This window comes from Chaetodon auriga, chromosome 6, assembly GCF_051107435.1.
Source record: "Chaetodon auriga isolate fChaAug3 chromosome 6, fChaAug3.hap1, whole genome shotgun sequence".
Lineage (NCBI taxonomy): Eukaryota > Metazoa > Chordata > Actinopteri > Chaetodontiformes > Chaetodontidae > Chaetodon > Chaetodon auriga.
Genome location: NC_135079.1, coordinates 7,590,574 through 7,609,315, shown reverse-complemented (window position 1 = coordinate 7,609,315; position 18,742 = coordinate 7,590,574). Strand labels below are relative to the sequence as shown.

Sequence of the window (18,742 nt, the reverse complement as noted above, 5' to 3'; positions counted from 1 at the left end):
CTGAGTGTAGCTGCATGTGTGAATGGCAAAAATCACCAGCGGTGCCTGAAACACTATCCCAGCAATCTTCCGGGACCTGTGTGTGAAAGAGGCTTAAACCATGATGACCTGTGATGACTCGGAGTGGAAGATGCATGTGTTTGTATACACGCTTATACAAACCGTATATGCATGCGTACTTGCTGCTGGTAAGTGGTTAAGCATCAATATTTCAGGTCCCTGGTTGTGCTTTTAAGTCATTCAAACATGTTTTCTGCTTTAGAGCTGCTTTGACATTCCACCAGTGTCTGTTTCTTATATTAGCAGGTCAGACAGGAGTGCTTCAGTTCCTGACCCCAGTCACCCCCTACCCCCGCCTCCCAGCTTTGGCTCAGCTGCCAGGAGAGAGGCAGGCTTGTACCACCTCTCAGTATCTATCCAGACAGATGCATAGTAAGCAGTGCTGCAGCCAGTGTGGGTGTTTGGCACAACTGGCAGCAGTGCTGAGGCCATGTTTCGCTGGGCTTTCATGTGTGACTTGCAGCAAAACTTGTGCTGAAGGAGATTTTTTTATGAAAATGAGTCTTGGGCTGGAACAATCATGTGATCCTCTGGTGATTAATTACGGTGAAAGAAAAACAGCCCTTTTTCCTTCTGTGTAGAGTTCCAGCAGATACACATGGGCACACACTCCCACACATACATACCAAGTATAGGAACCGGAAGTGACTAACAGCAGCATAAGGACAACAACTTGGGAAAGGCACAGTGTTGAAGAGCCCTACGCTGCTTTCTCCAGCGTCCCCACCTGTCATTTTCACAATTCTTCCTCAACATAGTGCCAGCACGAGTCAATTTTTCACCGGAAACCATATTTGCTCTCTGTAGAAATCCATAGGCTATCATCTATATGACACTATGGACCATTCTCTAAATCATTTACACTGGACTATGTATAGCCTGTGGAGAAAAGGTCATTATTGAAACAGAAAGCTATATTTCATAATTGCACTACCACGCTTCCATCCCCTCAGTGAAATTGGCTCTCCAGAATATATTCTCTCTCTCACTCTTTTCCATCTCTCTTTATCTCCCTCTCTTGTCTGTTAGAGAGGGCGATTTTGACAGGCTGACTGTCTCTCCTGGCGCAATAACCACCCTCCATTTGTATCTGAGGAGGGTGCATTAACTAGACAGCGTAATCAGCCTACAGAGAAAAAGGCAGCAAGCCTCACCAACTGACTGCTTTTTACCACTCTTTGCTATAACAGCTCGCCATTAGGCTACAATTAGCACGGCTCACTCTGGGAAAAATAACCCCTCAAAGACCTTTAGACAGCAGAGTGGATGCGACAAACATGGAGACTTTGGCCAAAGTCCATTGTTGCACTGCACACTCAGGAGAAGTAATCTTATTTGATCACACTTGATGATGAAGGCAACGGGACTTCAAAGCACAGGATTTATAAAAAAAAAAAACCCTTAAGATGCCATGGGACAGTGCCAGAATCCAACCTGATAACACTGACATGTTAGAGTAGATGGTTTCAGAGTAAGGACGCTGTCAGAAAAGGCTTATCGGCAAACACTTCAGACAGTGCATAATTCATCTGAAAAGGCAGCGGGCAAAAAGGAAAAAAAAACTCTGAAAGCACTACCTTATCATAAGTGTATGCACTTTCCGAAACAGGGAGGTGAGTTTTGTTGAAGTACCCCTGTGGTAAAGGTGCACTTCAGGTAAATGTGCGCATCTAGCGGAGGATGCAGCCACACAAGCCTCTGAAAGTTAAGTTCAGCATGCACAAACACAGTCCCACCCTCGGGGCTTTGGAACAATAAAGAGAAATGCGTGTCCCTGTGGTCATCTGTGGCATGCTGGCAGTGGGCAGACACAGATAAGAGTTTGGATCGGTGGAGGCTGACACACTGTGATTATCTCCCGCTGCTGGAATTGACCGTCCATCAATCCAGACGGCCAGGAGGAGCGGGGCCGGCAGACTCAATTGTTGCCTGAGACGAGAATTTTTATGATTCAATGACCTCGAAAAAAATGAGAAAAATGTGTCAAGTGTTTCAAACGTGTTGTCGTACTAACGCGCTCATGCATTGTGATTCAGATTCACAAATACTCATGAAGAGACAGAAAAGCGCTGCAGTCTCAGAGGTACAATCACTAGCACATATGTTCTCACACCATGTCTTAACACACACGGCTACACTCAGACTACCACCTGACTTTCCAGGACTCCCTCTCAAGTCCCAGTCTGCCTTCCTGGCTCTCTCACCACCTTCCCCCTCATCTCCTGCTGCGTGTTCTGGACCTGAAACACGGTCCATACACAGGAGTGAGCCACAGGAGAGATGATAGAAGGGAAGGAGTGAGGAAAGAGAGGAGAGAGTGTATCAAGAAGCACATTCTTTCTGCTGAGCGCCATCTGGAAGTGGAAAGGTAGATAAACAATGACGTGAGCTGCATCCCATCTCCTTCCTAAAGCCTGAACAGACACACGCAGTCGGCACAATGCATGAGCGCCATCGCCACCGATCCTGCACAGCGCGCCAAGCATTGTCAGGGATTGGGTCTTATCAATCGTTGGCCAGATACTGAGCAGAAGCGTGAGGCAAACAAAGGGAAGGGGAGAGAACAAAAATGGAGGGGAGCTGCAAGCGACAATGAGAAACACAAATGAGATGATGGCTGGGAGCCACCCGTCCACACGGCCCAGACCGACTCTATTTAATCTGGTCAAGTCTCCCCCAAAATCAAAGCAATCTCCTCTAGTGAGCTGACACAGGAAGGAATGAGACAGCCAATCCCACCCAAAAAGGAAGTTGCTGTGGAATTGAATGAGGGGATGTGGGGCTATGCAGCATTGTGCTAGGCATGCAGACTATTACGGCTGAGGAACTCTGCTTTATTTAAAAAAGTCCATTTGCATTCACTCAGCTTGCAAGAGGAGCTTGGGGGCAACGTTAGCTGCTGCTCCCGCTGCTTTTGAATTCCTCACTATCTTTTTTTTTAGGCCCTTCTGGCATGCAATATATCACAGTAGTAGTAGAAATCTTTATTATCCCTTATGGGGAAATTGTCCTTGTAGTAAGTCAGAGATAATAACAAAAACAATATCCATACAGTACAAAAGCACAGAAGTTAAACTGATGAAGAGCAACAGCTGGAGCAACAGCCGGAGGGATGCTCCCTGAGGGTACTATGCCTCTTGGGGCCACCCTGTCCTGTGCTGTGCTTAGCTAGACCTGAGTAAGACTCGAGTGAGACATGCAAAGGCCACAGTGGGGGTGACACAAAGGAAGAGGGACAAAGCGAAGAGACTTTGACAGCTTTCCCTCGGGCTGCAGGAGGAGCTGCACCTGTATGCACCTCGGCCCTGCTCAGTTTAGTTTCCGTCTCTTCAGACTCCCCGCCCACTCAAACACACACACAGCAGACTCCTCGGCTCTGTTGGCACTGGCGGAACAACAGGAGGGAGGGATCAGGTGGCCGGGGCAAGCAGACGGAAAGAGAAGGGCTGGGGAGGGGGTTGACAAATGAGTCTCGTCAGGTAACATTCACAGATGTGAAAGGATGGAGGCGAACAAGAGGGAGAAGATAGGTTAAGGGAGGGGAGGGTGTCTGTCAGCTCATATTGGTTCATCAGCGAAAATCCCCTGCCCTGATTGCAAACCACTGCAGTCAGGAGAAGGGAGGAAAGAGACACTTTGAAAGGGGGAGGCATTTAGAGTGGGTCTGTTTGCTCCCGAGGACCGCTTGCTGATTCTGGTTGAGGACACAAGGAAATATAACCCCCGTCTCTCTGCCCGGGACACTTCTCACTACGATGGCTCTGATCAAAAAGAGCAGAAGGGAGGGCAAGGCAGAGGAAGAGCCCTGGAAGCATTCAAGGGCCTGGAAATTTGGGTCAGACACATGACATATTAATACAATGACGGACGAAAAAAGAAAAGTGAGAAGAGAGGAAAGGGGAAGAAAATGAAAGGAGAGGACTGTCAGGGTGCCAAGATATGCACAGCAGAGAGGATTTGTGTTTCAACATGTCCCAGCATGCAAGGGGAAAAACAGGAGCTTCTTTGCAACCAGCTTCACAAAATAAAAAGAGCATAATCACTTTAAAGTGATTTTGGCCAAATGAATGCACGATACTTCAGTTGCATTCAGACCTTGATAAATGTCCACTGTCTAGGCTGTTATTAAACACCAGAGAGACTGGTTGGTCCCCGTGCCAGGCAAAACTAATTAAAGCCAGGCAGATGTGTCTGGACAGTGGTGTGCCACACACATAATGTTACACACTTGTTCATTCGTACACACGCTCACACACACACACACAACCTCTAAATGGGCTGTTAACCATGTCCACGGTGCAATCAGTGCCAGCAGATGAGCCGTCACCATGCTAACTAGACCAGGTGAACACAAAACAACAGCATCTCGGCTTCAGTTTCTAACTTCCGCACGCTTGACTTTGGAAACTTTCTGTCAGCCAGCGGCCAGAGAGAGAAAAACGCCTTTCCCCTCGGCTCCTTATTATCCTCGCCAAAACCAGGCAACACGTTTCTTTTCTGTATTCCCTACCTTCTCTGCTGCAGGTGATGATGAGAGTTAGAGCTAACAGCAACCAATTAATCTTTCATGGTGCACGTGTTCTTGCTTTTGTTAGGTCTGCTACGTGAAATTGTATGAGACTGCAGCTGTACAATAGAGGGCTGGTGACACTTTCATCCTCCTCTTCTTCTTCCTCCTCCTCCTCCTCTCCACTTTTCATTCTCATACTTTGTGAGCAAACAGCTGGGTTTTCTTTTTTTTTTCTTTTTTTTTTGTGCAAAAGCTATCATTACAGCAGCCTACAGGCATGAGAGCTGCACTCCAAATCGCTGATGGAAGCCCGGCTAGCAGAGTCAGAGCTAGAGATAAGATTGGATTGGGGATATGAGTACAGGGGGAGGATGAAGGCTATTAGATGATAAACACACAGAACCACACAACCGTGCACACATATGAGTGTGGAAGCGCATGACATGAAACAATACAAGCGACCGTGTTTTATCTTCATTTAGGCTGTCAGACTCATCCTCTTCTAATCACAGCGATCTTAGGTCACATGCACACACCAGCAGCTCTCTCGCCGTCTCTCAAAGACCCATACACACAGTAGTGACTAATCACCCATCTGGAGCAGCCATTCCCAGGTCTGGATGACAAAGCGCCCATGCCCGCAAATATAGGCTAATGCCCTTCTCAACCAAAGGCTTAGGCTGCATTACAGTGAAACAGACAGGTCTAGAGAGAGGGTGGGGGAGGTGAGGGGGGTGGCTTATGACCTGGCTCAGACAAGCATGGACAGGGGAGGAAGCGACATCACAGATAAGGGCGATGCACTTAGGCTAGCTGCTAGTGGTTACGTGGAGCTGACAAGTCTGTACGTGCGCTTGATTTCAATAGCAGTTCCCCGAGTCAAGGGCATGGAGAGGGCAGAGCCAAAACAGTAGGAAAAGCCATTTCAATGTGACTAGGCTAGTTTGTCAAGTGAAAAATCCGGTGTGGCTTACCCACAGGGCTCTGCTGAAACCCTCTTGTCACTAAATACTAGCGTGTTAGCAGTGGCAGGTGCTAGCCATCCCCCTCTCAGAGCAGTCCATGGGGTAGGGTTTATCCTCAAAATGCCTAAACCACTGTAGAAAACCGTTCCCTATCAGAAGCCGGCTGCTTGCTGGCATGATCCAGGTAAGTCTCCGACTTGTGAGAGGGGCCTGATGCAACCAAAGTCAGGTTCAGAATGTGGGATAAGGTTGGATCAGAGCCAGGAGCCATTAGCAAGCAGTGTGTCTGACACAACGGGCAGAACACAACATTTTCAAAGGCGTAGAAGGACTTGAGCGGAGCCATGGTGAAGAGTGCTAGGCAGCTGTTTCATTCAGGCCCTCTGATAACAACCCCTTGTCCAGATTGGCTACTGCAAACAGGGCAGGGGACCGGAAGGCAGCACGAATACAAATCACTTCTTCGATAGTCTACACTGAGCTAAGCAAAAACTAGTGCACTGGCATTCTCTCATTCATTTCTTGGCTGATCAAGCCTATTGCGGTTCATTGCGAGCGGCTGCAAAGATTTTTAATGTACCAGCGTGCATTTAGATTAATGTGCATCCTTACAAAAGAGCATATGACAGTATGGTTAATAAGCAGAAAACACTTTAGCTATCAGAAGGAGCCAGCAGTATGAACAGACAAAGATCTAGCTAATGGCCCTCACCGTATCATTTACCGTACAGCCTGACGCAGGATCACACACTGGCTCCAAAGACAGGGAAGAAGGGACACTTTCATTATTCAAGAGATAACATCCTAAGAATACTTTCTAGGGGATGAGGCTTTGCTTTCTACCCCCACTATGAAAAAGCAAACAACTAGCGCATCAATTATGAGTGTGGGAAATGAAATCTCAGGGTTATTTAATTCTCTTTTTCCACGTAGTATTTGGACTTAACTACCAAACAAAACTTGTGAGCAGTGTCACTTAATGATGGGGGCACGTGCCCTTAACCCCAACAGCACAAGCCTTTTATTGCATTTTGAGCTTTGCAAAAACATCTTAGCAATGCGACTCATTTCAATTAGAATCTATGGAGAAAAAAAAAAGTGATTTAAAATTGTGGTGGGAAACCATCTGCCTGTGAGCGGTGCTTGATCTTAACAATCAGTCACAGATTCAAGTGGACTGTGCTCTGCTGGCCCACCTATCAAACACTGACCACTCCAATCACCAAAAACAACAAGCCTTTACATCTGTGACTGTGTCTCAGTCCCATTAAAAACCCATCACACCCACTGCCGCCACGCTACGCTTAGTGCGCACAAAACCCATTGCTATAATTGGCTCCACTGCACCCTTTGCCCACTCTGGACGGGCCAACCGGCAAATGCAAACAACTCTGCAGTAACTGGAAGAGAACCAAAGCCCTGGTCATGTCTCTGTGACAATCAAGCGTGACAAATTATTTCCAAACATGGGGAAGAAGGGAAAACAAGAGGACTGTTTCAATCAGACACGAAAGAAAGAAGGGGCGAAATAGAAAAGAGATGAGGTGAAACAAAACATTGTTCACCATCCGCTACGGGAGGCTAAGGGTGATGACAGTGTGACTGTGGGCTGATGGCGCACCTCCAAATGACAACGCACACTCCATCACCCCACACAAACAGACAGAAAGGTGTGGTTATGAAGCGGATCTGTTGTTTCACGGCGACCACAGCGAGGGCCGCAACCATGTCATTACCTCAGCCGGCAGAGAAGAGGAACCCCAGAGCTTGGTATTCTGAGACTTGCAGGAGAGTCAGGAGGGTGTTTATGTGAGGGCATTTGACAATGAGAGAAAGATAAACGGAAAGCACGGAAAAGACTGTGAAAGTGTATTAAAATGTGACTGAATGAACGTGCGTGTGTGTGTGGAGGCGACCGTGTGCCATTAAAGCTCAGCTGCAGTTTGAGCGAGCGCCGGTGAGATGTTTGTCATACCAGAGCGAGGAGCGTGTCTGGACTGGGATGAGACTGAGAGAAAATGCTAGCGGTACCCTAAGGCTCTCTGAAAGAAAACACACTGCACTCTCTCTTCAACAGAACACACTCCACGAGTGACTCCCAAACTCATGATTTGAGCTTAAGGCCACTCATTAATATAAAAAGAAATCGCAAATGAGAGCGGAGGGCAGGAGGAGAAGTTATGTATGCGGAAAAAAGTGTCATTTATAAGCAAAAAGTAACTAATTATCACCAACAAAAGACAATAGAAACTCACAATCAGTCATAATTGTTTCTTGGTGTGACATGAATGCCGATAAAGGAAAACTATAATTGATATTCTGAACTGACTTTTGTTAATTAAAGCACTGATTATTCCGCTAAACAGACTTCGACAACCAGAGGCGCAGCGCTGCCCTTTAGAAAAGGCACTTGCACAGCGTTAAACTGAATTCCTTTGAGGCCTATGTTTTTGGCAGCGTGCTGTTGTCCGGGGATCAGGACGTTCAATGATATGTAAACAAACACAAAAAATGGGTGAGAGGTTTGCATACGACACAATCCCCAAACCAAGCACTTTTATTTGTTTTCGGCAATAAATGTCAAGCTTTATTAATTGATTGAGCCTGAGAGGGACAGAGACTGGGAACGGAGAGGGAGGCAGTGGCAGCTAGGAAGCAGTGTGTGGACTATTGTGAATTCAACCCTCTCTGCTCCCAGGGGAAATTGATGCCAAAACCTTTCACCAACATATAAAAACAACCATGAACTCTGACAAATTCTGAAAAGCGGCAAACAATAAGCCTCAGAAATGATCTAAATCCTCATGTAGGAAAAGTTTGGAGAAAAAAAAGTGCCCTGTAATTACTACAGAATATCTGTGGACTGAAGGGTTTGTGGATTAGAAAGGTTGGACACTGAACAAAAGGGGACCTTGGCTTACTGAGATCCCGGTCTGGGCATATAGGGGAAGCAGTTGAGGACAGCACACTAAATGGAAGTGACAGTCAGCAGATACGCGCCAGTCCCCTCCACCCACAATCGCTCCCGCCGCCGCCTCCTCCTTTGGCGGGCCCAGAAAAAAGAAAAGCACACCCTTTCTCCCCATCTACAGATTACATACAATGCACCCTAACATACTGGGAGAGAGGAAGGGGTGGTGAGGGGTGGAGTGGGGGGAGAGAATAGACAGGGAGTGCTGCCAGGGCCTACTTTTAGATAGTGTGGTTATCAGTGAGGAGAGGAGAGAGACAGAGAAACAAAGAGGAAGTTTACTGCCGTTGTTTTATCTGGAAGGGCACTAAACTGAGAGGCACACAGGGGACGAGACGGCGGGAGTAAAGAGAAAGACCGTTCAGAGGAAAGGGAGAAACCGTCCAAAGTCACTCAACCTTCAGCAGCGCCCTGTCTCTCTAACTCACAGTCACACATATACACTTTGCCCTTGGCTGAAAGTCATCCCTGGTTCATGGTCGCTGGCTTTGATAGGAGTCCGGGCCCTGGAACGAGTTACTAACGACCCAGAAAGCTGCTTGTCGGGCTATTGGTGCAGCTTGATGTGCAGTGAGAGAGGCTGTCACTGGGATGGAAACTGAATGTGGCCTTTGATAAAACACTCAAAGAGGGATAAAAACAGAACTGGAAGTAGGCAGCCCATTAGGCTGTGATAGAAAGTAGGGGGAATAGAGAGGGCCAGACGATGGGGACGAGGGGTAAACCCGTGCTCCTGTGTGATGTCCTTGACCCTGTCAGATGGGGATGGGGCCTGCGGTGAGAGAGAGTGTTGGGCACACAGCCTACCAGGTGTGGGCTGGAGAGGGATGAGAAGCACGTCTATGAGGCGACTCCCCCCGCCCGCCACCGCCAAACAGCACCCAGGCAGCCCGCTGGAGCCTACTAATCAGAGAACTTAGCCGCTGACCTCTCCACAGGCTCTATACCTTTTAATGAGATCCATGCCTTTGATTCGTCGAGCCGCCTGGAGGGAGAGACAGATCATGCATAAGCTCTCTCACACACACACACACACACACACACTGCCAGCTGTAGATGGACACTTTCACAGCCACACACACTGCTGTGGACACAAAGACATGAGACATGTACACAGTTGAAATAATGAACATGCTGTAATCCACAATGGCCACGGGCCCTCATGCGTGTACGCACATGCACAGGGGAGGTGGACGCACGACAATAGACTAGACCAAGCGCTGCCTGAGAACTAACTAAGGCAAACTAATCAGCACACACAAGGACAAGCAGAACGACACAGACAAAATCTGAGCCCAGCTCAAGGACACAACACCCACCTTGTTAAGAGAAGGCCGTGGGAGGTGCAGGTGAGATTGGATCCAGACATGCTTGCTCACAGATAGAATTGAATTATTGATCAGCCAACAGATTGTGTTATGAGGAATTCATGGATCCATGCAGGGGCTGTCCACTCCCCTTAGGCTGAAAGACAGACTGTTTGTGGACTCACTGTATACATTTGCGCATCTGTGTGCATGTGTGCCGAGGAAGCCGAGGGGAGGCAGGTTGCACTGGTCAAGTCCGAATTATTTCCTGTGGGCGGAGTGGGCAGTGTGCGCTCACACTTAGACAAGAGCGAGCAAACAGTGAATCGATCAAGCTGGCTGGGGCGATGCATACAGAAGGAAGGCTTCACCCTCGCTGCGCTGAGAGAGCTTTAACTGCTCACACACTGAGTGGCTTTTTCATTGGCACTCAGGCAACAGCGCAATCCTCAGCCCTTAATACCACCAATGGAAAGAGAGGAAATGGGATTTTTATTTGTCTGAGCTCCTCGGGTGGTCTGCTGCTACTAATAATGCATTGAAATACAGAGCCTCATTTAGCTAGTGTTCCGTTTCTAACGTCAACATCAGCCAACATGACGTGCATGCCATTAGACAAAGGTAGGACTATATTCTGTCGTGAGGCTGCGGCACTGAAAAGCACACCTTAACCCAGAAACCTTTTAACACTTGCTTGATGGTGAGTCATAACGTAAGGAAATGGACAGCGTGACAGAATACTTTTATTGCACCGCATCAGTTTTTCCAAGGTTTAACCTAGTTCTTCAAAAAAATCAATCTGCAGCCATGTCATGCTGCTCTATGCCTGAACTTTACACAAGAAGGACACATCATCATCACTAGCTTCTCAAATGCTACCCTACTGATAAGATAGAGCAGTCACAGCATTAATTAAGGTCAGGCCTAGCAAAGATCCCATGGATCACAACACTGCATATGTAGAAGAAACGCAGAGTCACAATCCAGTCTAATCAGATTTCCCATCCAGACACTTTATCGCTTGGAATGAGACCATATTTAATAATCTCTCTGTCTTTTAGTAATCAGGATTTCTTGTGTTTACATCTTACATGCAGAACAGATGTGTGGTTTTAGCACGCTGCTCAAGGGGGACAATGTTTTGTTTTCACGTCAGAAGGTGGAGAGACACATAAGAACACAGTGGGAGCAAGATGTGAGTTCATTTTTTCCATTACCCAAAGAGGAGACCAACTCCATATGACTAATTAAGCGACAGACACAGAGGAATGCGTGAGGACATGCTAATGGGGACAGACAAAAACAGGGACTAGAAGTGAAACAGAACAGAACCTGGTTAAAAATAAAAACATGGGCTCTGGGAGGAGTAACATGTCAAGGGAAGTGTATTGTAGATCTCAACAGGGAGGACTACACAGAGGTCTTAATGGAGGTCCGGAGTGACGGATAAATGGCCTGGTCACTCCACCAGTCGGCACCCAGTCCACCAATAAACCAACAGCAGCACACCGACATGGCCTCTTACTCCCAACTTTGCTTCAATCTGTCATTGGAATGCTGCGCACTTCTCTTCCATATCCAATTGAAAGAGGATGAAAGTAGAAAGGGAAAATGTCTCCTGGTGAGACTTGTGTGATTTGGGGATCCAATTTGGCAGCGTGTTTTCTGTAAACATTGTAACTGCAGCTTGTTTTCAGAGAACACACAAGCAAGCAGGATTAGGCTGTTCGCTGTGCGGGGAGGAAAGAGACATGGTCTTGGTAATAAGGTTCTCTAACCCCAGCAGCAGATCTACTCCGGCTAATGACTGTAATTAAAGAGCCCAGCTTCACAGAGGGATCAATGACGTGGGATCGGCCCAGACAGGACGTAGAATAGACACAGCTACAGCAGAAGGAAGCGACCACAGGGCTGAGTTTAAAAACTTACAGGCTGAACAAATGGGAGGCTGAGTGGTAGGCTAGCATGTGTTATGAGGGCCTGTAAATATTTAGGCATTCTTACAGGGGCATGTGGCTGCGACTCTGATGTCATTTCTCCTAGGCCTATCATTTGGTTTAGTTAAAGACTGAAAAGCCAGTGTGGAGCAACTGTAAACACAGATCTGTGAAAAGGGGAATACGGAGAAACAGAGTGTCACAGGACAAAAATAACGCGTGCAAGTAGCTCAAGCTATCTGCATGACCGTCACATGTCTGACCAACTGTATACAGATTAGGAAAGAGAAGGGAGAGGGCAGAAAAAATGCAGATACTATGTCTACAAGATTTGCAGATACCAGCATAAAATATCTAACAACTTCCTTTTTTGCTGAAGAAGTTAAGAGGGGGAAACCAAAACTGGGAAGCTTTGAGGCTGCCCAGATGAGTCAGTGAGGAATAATGCATGTCATCACGGCTGCGTGAATAGGAGAGTGAGGCTGGGGGGCAAGCGCAGACACCCAAGACATAGAGCTATGATGACACCTCCACAGATCTGCATTTCAGAAGACAGCTCTGAGCCCCAGGCATATTTCAGGAAGCAGGATTAATATCCACGTAGACTACAGACACACTGAGTAAGAAAGACAAAGAATAAAAGTTGAAAAAAAAAAAAAAGATTCAACAGAGGGGAAAAAAAAAAAAGTTATTGAGCACATGAGACTGTATAAAGAGAGGCTGATAAAGGGAACGAGAGAGCATGTTCAGGGATGGACATGTTAGCATAAACAGGAAGTTATAAACACAACAGCGGTGGGTACTGCTCCAGCACAAAGGTCACGGTTGGCTGATCAGGCATAGCTCACATTCCTGTAGATCATGACCAAGCCGGAGAGGTGCACACATCCACCTCTGCCTTTAGTCCACCACACTGTCCCAACTCTACAAGGTTAATGCCAAGGTAAAGGCCTGACTCATACTAATGCCCTACATGAGCCCGCTATCCAAAAAAACATGCAACAAAATGTGACAAGGCCCACCTCCAGTCTGCATCACCTTCACTGTTTTACATCATTTTGTTGTTTATGTCTATTTTTGCTGTTTTAGTTTGCAGATTTTTGTGCTTATGTTCTACACATCCTTTTCCCCGCTGAATCCTTTTGCCGCTGCATTGAGTGACTAATTCCCCCATGGGGATCAATAAAAAAAAAAAAAAACCTCCTGATCTTAAAAAACATCACTGTCACCTTAGAAAATCCCACCTCAGATATTAGCAACTACAAGTTTTAGCGACTGGTGGTCACTGCAAAATGTCAGTCTCTAAGGTTAGGGCAGTATCCTTGGCAGTGTTATTACTGATGCCTAGACTACTGCCACAGTAAAACGGTCTGTCAGTTTACAGATGAGAAGCAACAGAGCCAGTGGCATTTAACTAGATTCTCAGTAACTTTAACAATTGCTGTATGAAGAGATTTTAATAGGTCCCTCTTGGATCATAGGCTACTGAAAGGCCACGAAACCCACCTCATTTACCAGACATGGACATGATCCTGACAAAGAAATGATCTCATTTTCATGAAATCATTTCAATACGAACAGTAATAAAGGCGGACAGCCTTGCCTGTACATTGTATTATCATAGCGTGATAATAACGATCATGAATTGAGATCTGGACACTGCAGAAGAGGAACAGACACACACAAAGTGCCTGTGTTTGTGTAATATGCAGCTGAATGAGAAATATTTTTAATTCAGTTATTCATACTCTAAATGCCTCTGGAACATTCCACAGGTAAACAGGTTCGTTGGTAACAGGTGATAGTATCATGACTGGGTATGAAAGGGACATCCTTGAAAGGCTCAGTCATTCACAAGCGAGGATGGAACGAGGTTCACTACTTGTTGGACACATGATTGGATAAAGGATATTATTAGAAGGGCTCAGGAACATTTCATAAAACTGATCTCAGTAAACACAGTTGGTTTGCAATTCTGTTTTTATTCACTTTTTGCACAGTGCCCCAACTTTTTAGGAATCAGGTTTTACATATAGGTACCTGGGCATCCACATGGATAACAAACTGGTGTGGAAGGTCCATGTGGAGGATGTCTGCTCCAGGGTAGAGCAGAGGCAGAGGTTAAGCCTCTGGCATCGGTGTGTGCAGCTTCTGTTCTCTCATGCAGTAGTGAAGAGCCTCCTGTGCTGTGATATCTCTGCACGGATTCGATAACCTGACGGTTCAGTCAAAGGCCCACATCACCTGACTTATATAAAGACAGCCATGCAATTCATAGGAGACCATCAACATCACGATCCTCAGGCTACTTTTCAACAAACCATAATCAGACTTGCCCAAAAAATCATCTCAGACCAATCTCATGTTCTCCACCCCGAGTGTCAGCCACCCCACTCAGGCAAACGGTACAGGGTTCCCTCAAAGCAGGCACCAGCGTTTCAAACATTTCTTTGTCCCCTTGTCTCTTAAAGCCATTAACACCACAAGGCAGCTGAAATATGTGGATGCCATAGCTGTCCTTCCTGTTGTTGATCACTATTACATATTGTACTTTGTGCCCAGCAAATGAGTAACAAAAGAAGCGAGCAAAGTCAAGCTGACAAGCACAGTCATCTCTCCATCACACAAAACTTCTAATATTGATTGAACCCGACAACTAAGAGACCGACACCCAACCTCCAGCAGTGCTGCCATCCCCATGTCCACTTCCAGCTGCCAACAGATTTCAGCAGATGCCAGAGATAATAAGGACAGCATATGTTTCCTCAAGATCTAATGTTGCCATTTTCTAATTTAGAGCACATTCTGCCAAAAGATTTTATGGTACTGCTTTTAAATGTTAATAATCTTAATCATGAGGGTTTTTTAATAACCATTTCATTGGTCAAATTCAAATGCAACATAAACATCTAAATTGATGTTTTCCAAAAATCTTTAGAAATCAAGCTAAAAGAGGTGCAAATGCAACACAGCTGGTGTGTTTTCATGAGATTTGAGATTTAATACCACTTAAACTTTTAAATAAGAGCCTCTTGCACTCAAAAAGACTGGCTCATCATCTATAATTTCCCTGTTTTAAATAAGAAAAATGTATAGATACAGAACACAAGTAGCAATGGCTTGCAATATGGAAATTCCAGCGGTTAACATTTCGATTTTAATATTTTTCCGATTCGTTATCCGTGCCAACAAAGGGAGCATGTCTGGTCGAGACACAATGAAGCATATGTGTTTTTTTTTTTAAGCACCATCTATTTATAATAAGGCTGCTCAGAGTCATACTCTGCAAGTGAGTTACTTCCTAGATCCACAGAGATCATTCATCTCTCTTATAAAGTAACACTTGCATAGATCATCCTCTGTCTTCCTCAGTTTGCCACATTATCTTCCCCCTTCGCTCGCTCAGGTTGGTGTGACCTTCATCTCCAGCTGCCGCCAGCGCACTGACCCTTCATGCATCTGTCACCCACCAGTCCTGGCTGAGGCTCACATTTAGTGCTTCATAATTAATCGCCCAGTGTGCATGCAAAAAATAAAAAAGAAGGGAGCCAATAACTTGACGGTAACTATCATATTAACATAAACCAGCTGGACGTCATATTAGCTGTAAAGCAGAGGTGATAATTAAAAATGATCTTGGCGGGAGTAAATTGGTCAGTTTGAGGATTAACTGTGAAATGACTCACATGGATAAAAATGAATTGCACCCTCTGGTTGCTTAGTTAGGATTAAATGGCACTCAATGAGGAGCAAGTCTGAGTGAGGAACAAAAAGTACAGTGAAAATGCATTACAGGTGGAATAAGTGGCTCTACACAGTTTCCATTATTCTCGTAAGCCTAAGTCCATTTCAAATTCAAATCTCTCTGAGAAAGATATATCAGCAAGCTGCCAAATCCTGCACAGGCACCCTCAATTTGCACAGAAATGAAGCGCCGACTCATCTTCGATATGTCAAAGTCTGAAAGATCTGTGAGTCGTCTTTTCATCATAAAGCAAGGGAGCTGGACTAAACATCACCCGTCACGTTTCACTGTTTGAAGCAACTTCCCTCTGAAGTGTTTAAATGGATAGCATTTTGATAGCAATGCGCGCCAGACTCAATTACCAAAGCAAAAAATAAATTAGCTTCCCGCTCTCTTTTCTCCTGCCAATACAAATCCTGAGAAGAAAGCATCTGATTAAGATTTCCCATGATAGGAATCAAGGTGACCCGTCACTCTCATCCTTGCTGAGAAGTTCTCAGATACCTGCCTCTGATGTGTCAGGCTAAACTGCCTGGCAGGGTGTGAAGTTTTGCCAGTGGCCTGAGAGGGTGAGCTAGTCGACTTGCCTCCAGTGAGCAGGTAACATCAGAAGCCTTCACGATACTTCGTGTCTGTGTCAGGCTGACAGTTCAGCTGCCACGGGGAAGTGGGTGAAGGAAGGGAGAATGAGGCAGATGTCTGTATTGTGTATCCATCACTGGTGTTCAGTCCTCAGATATGCAACCTCAAGGCTGCTGACAGCCAACACCACCCAAAATGCCTTTTCAAGAGCAATAAAAATCATGTTTTCCTCCGGGCTAACTTCTCAAGTGGCCGCCTACCTCTCTGAACTTCTTTTTTTAATATATATATTAGGATATCTCAGTTCTCAAGCAGAACATTCTGCCCACAGCCTCTCAACTGAGCAATTAAAGCAGCTCCCTCCCAACGTGAATCATTTATCTCTTTCAGGAGTGTGAGCATGTTTACAATATTCATCATGTTCCGCTTACTCACGCTCGAAGCATTGAGAGTGCAGGGAAGAGTCACAATGGTTAAAGGTAGAGGTGAGGACAGAAGAGAAGCAGTGTGGGCAGCAGTGGGAAAAACCAACACGAGTTGGCAGCAGCATGGAGAAGAAAGTCGGCCACGACGGTTTGAGTGCATGGTGTGGTCAGCCATGGACACGGGATTAAAGACAGTGTGGGTTGAGAAAGTGTGAAGGTTGTTTTAGAGGTAAAAGTACACGCTGCTGAGCTGAACTTGGCCACGCTATCTGGGGCTGAGGTGCTTGGCTTGGAAGCCTGCAGACAGACCAGGTTAAACTCTGGATTGCAGTGAACTTAAAGCTGCTTGATGGTGGTAGGGGGATTCAAAGAGGTGCCAGCCTGCTATCTCCTGCCACACAGCCCATCCTCGTAGCCTGCTGCTGGGGGACCAAGAATGAGAATTAGCATGATCACACCTCATAGGTCCATCATACATCAGCTTTGTCATCTCTGATAGAGCACAGAGGGGGAGAAGTGTTGGATGGCGAGGGTGGCGAAGGTTTGGCGTGTGGAGTACAAACAACGCCACGCTGGAGCAAGAGGGCGGGGCGGAGAAAGGAAAGCCGGTGAGGGGACAGTTTAGGACAAGGCCGTGAAGTCCAAGGGCAAGGGTGGCAGCTGTAAAACCCGACGGAGATACGATCAAAAATCCACCTCAGCATGACGTCCCTTCATCATAGGATAATCCTCAGACATGAAAAGACGAGCCTATCTCCAATCTGAAGGAAATCTCTATTCCCCAGATTTTTCAGCAGTCTAATGCCAAGCTGACACGCCCTTCACGCGTCTGCCCACACTCCCCTGAAATCTATGTGTACTTTAGATAAGCTCGGGGAATAAGGTAATGCATATGGGTCTTTCTCATGTGCGCCACACCTAAGTTTACAAAGTCCATTCTGCAGAAGGGAAATGTTAGTCAAACAGTACATAACAGTCAGCCTTTTAAAGAGAAAGTAGGTCTAACAGATACTGCAATGTGATAATGATTTAAATGGCGTCCTGTTTTCAGTGGGGAGAAGAAAAAAGGAGATTAACAAGTAATTTAAAATGACTCACTTGCAATGAACCAATGGCACACACCACTGTTTTGTGCTGTTTTTCTGTTTGTAGGCTGCAGACAGGAGGCAAGGGATTGCTTGTTGCGTACGAGGATTATGGTTTTATTTTCAAAAATGGAAATGACAGAAGTCAGTAATCCAATGCAAAGGAAACAAAAGAGACCGGGGGTGAGTTCAAATTCGTTTGACCTCAAAAACGCGGCACCGCTCTCCAAAATGCAGCGCGCGCTTCCAGGAGACGCCATGGTTTAAACTATCTGAGAAAAATGTGTAACACTAAAAAGGACAGGGTGAACTTTAGCTCACCCAAAACATGTAGGAGCTTAACAGCTGAGTGCTCGCTACCTCCGTTTCTCAGCTGGTCAGAGGCTATTTTACTGGATCCAAAAATACTCAGAGTGGATTCACCACAAAGTTTCATTTCCAGAGCCAGCGGCTTATTACCAAAAAAAAGAGGGACTCATGGAAATGTCTGCTTTGTTTGTTATTTTCTCTGTTGCCCTTGTTTTACAGGGTATGAGCTTGCATCCGACTTTTGGGATTGTTCTGCAGAATCCTGAAACACTTGCATGACCTGAATGAGAAATGTCTTCTATTCACTTGCCCTGAAAAGAGCATCTATGATGAAGAAGTGTGGCACGCTTGTCTTTTTCACCCTTGCGGGCAGCAGGAGAAAGCATTTATCACCACTCTCCTCTGCGCAGATAAGGTGTCTCTATTTATTCAGAGTGGAAGAGATAAACCCTGAATGAAGCACTGTGGGACAGAGGCACAGACAGAGGAAAGAGAGAGAGATGGTGGAAATAGGGAGAAGACAAGGAAGCAGCTTGGTTTTCAATTGCTTATGTGTGTCCATGAGAGCAGATGGCATCTACTGGAAAACCATGCCTGCTCAGTCAGGAGACTGGAGTGCTGACCCCCTGCTCTAACCCCCTTCCAGCCACCACCAGCAGCCGCCTTTCCTGCCTCCACGTGCTCCCAGCCTGCACTAATCCATTCCCACTATGAGAGTGCATGTATAATGTTATCTAATAGGAATAATCCCCAGGAGATGGAGCATCCTATGTACAGTAAGTCTGCGCTCAAGGGGCGGAAGATGGCAGGGGCTGCGAATAAAAGGACGATTTAGAAAGAAAACAA

At 46.1% G+C, this 18,742-nt stretch overlaps 1 protein-coding gene across 1 annotated transcript in view; it reads right to left on the bottom strand.

Annotated features, from left to right (window-relative positions):
* Positions 1-18,742, bottom strand: part of plxnb2b (plexin b2b) — a 121,518-nt gene that overhangs the window by 101,354 nt on the left and 1,422 nt on the right. The gene's annotated exons all lie outside the window — the stretch shown is intronic.